The sequence below is a fragment of the Bufo gargarizans genome, chromosome 6, assembly GCF_014858855.1.
Source record: "Bufo gargarizans isolate SCDJY-AF-19 chromosome 6, ASM1485885v1, whole genome shotgun sequence".
NCBI classification, from domain to species: domain Eukaryota; kingdom Metazoa; phylum Chordata; class Amphibia; order Anura; family Bufonidae; genus Bufo; species Bufo gargarizans.
In genome coordinates this window covers 14,085,138-14,086,975 of record NC_058085.1, presented here as the reverse complement: position 1 = coordinate 14,086,975, position 1,838 = coordinate 14,085,138, and the positions used below count along the sequence as shown (strand labels likewise).

At 45.2% G+C, this 1,838-nt stretch overlaps 1 pseudogene; it reads left to right on the top strand.

Moving 5' to 3' along the window:
- The first annotated feature begins 423 nt into the window (after positions 1-423).
- On the top strand, positions 424-588 carry LOC122942770 (annotated as a pseudogene).
- The last annotated feature ends 1,250 nt before the right edge of the window (positions 589-1,838 follow it).

Sequence of the window (1,838 nt, the reverse complement as noted above, 5' to 3'; positions counted from 1 at the left end):
AAAGAGTTGACTGGTGTTACAAGTGTAACTTGGAAAGTAGCTTTGTTTGGAATAGGTGCATGTGGAAAGATGAATGAGAAGTTATTATGGTTTATTATGATATGTATGATGGAGAGTTTATGGGATATTAGGAATTTGTTTGCATTCAAGAGAAAGGTGGCGCCTGTATCTGAGTGTATTAAGTTGGTGTTATCTACATTATATGTATGGGATAAGGAAAAAAATCCTGGTATTGATTCAGAAGGTGTTTGGAAATTTAAGAAATGGAGACATTTAGTAAATTAGGATGTATTTTTTTGGGGGATTGGAAAAATTAAATAATATTCCATGATGATGAAGTTTGAATTGCAAGACATAAGTGATCTTGAGTCTTTGAGAAAAACTTTTAGTTGCTTTTAATCAATCCTGAATGGTAAAAAAAAAATTTCCTTTAAATCTGTTCTTATCAGTTTAATATCGGATACGTCCCCTATCTGGGGACCATATATTAAATGGATTTTTCGAACAGGGAGATGGAAAAAGAGCTTGCTCTGTCCACTCCACGCATTGACCTGGTATTGCAGTACCTCCAGGACCGATGCACCCTTTCTATTCCAGTATAAAAAAACAGAATGAAATTGATAGATGGATTTCAAGCATCCTTCCAGCAAGCAAGTGGAAAGTTGCTGTGTCCTGCCTCATGAGTCTGCACTGAATTTCAGCTTCTCCTTCCTCTGTGAGGGCTGTGCTGTGCTGCTTTCTGCATACCTGCTGCTGCTGCATCTAGTCTGTCAATCTCCTAATTGCATCAGCTGTGTGTGGGTTTGTTCCAGCACCAAGCAACCAACCCAGCCAGCCAGTCACCTCTCCTCACACCCCAAATCCAATTAAGACTGATGGCTTAATTGTTGGGTTAATTGGCTTATCACCTGAATGAATGAAGTGTTTGGATATCACCTGAATGAAGTGTTTGGACCTCCACTCCACGCACCTTGGGATTGATTTGGGCCTGTAGTGCACACCTGGGTGGGCTGCTGAGTTGTTCCTGTGAATTGACCCTTTTGTAGCAAGTTGTCTTGATGTAACCAATTTAGCTTTCCTAGTGCTTTAGTAAATAAGTAAAGTTTGTTTGCCTGTGTCTCCCTCTTGTGGATCTTTTAAACTGGATGACTTGGAGGCTAAAAAGTAGTCCAGCACTTCCTATGTATCAGCAACAGCTGACCTTCCTTGTCTTGCCAATGGACGGAACACTGCACGTGTCACAAGAGGCCTGTCAGGTCAGAGGTCAAGTAAGGTCAGGTCAGTGGATGACATCACAAGGGCCCTGACGGAACACTCAACAATGGGGCAGTGACATCACAATCAACAATGCAATACTCTCTATTCAGTCCTTATCAGTTTTTCTGCTTGGCGTGCTTCGGCACCCGGAATTGCGTGCGAAGAAAAGGCGTGACCAAAAGTGGTGGGCGGAGCTATGCAGCTATGCTATGAGAGAAAGAAGCCTCCCCGACTGTGTCTGGGGCTGGGGCCTATAGGTTGTTGCCTTGAGAAGTGCTCTGCGTTGGCAAACAGCGGCCCCGTTGTCGAGGCCGAGCGGGTTATCGCTTCTCGGCCTTTTGGCTAAGATCAAGTGACTTGTTGCTTGGTCTTGGCTGAGAGAGCTTGCGGGTACCCGGACCCTCGGCCTGGGGTGAAGGTCACGGTTTATAGCCGTGATTGGATCCCTTGCTGCTATTGGGGGGACGGCTTAGTCCCAAGAGCATCTGAAGGCGATCAGAATGGGCGTGAAGATCCGTCATGCTTGGGCCGGTGAAAACCGGGTCCGGAATGGAGTACGAATTGACGTGGACGTCGGTCTG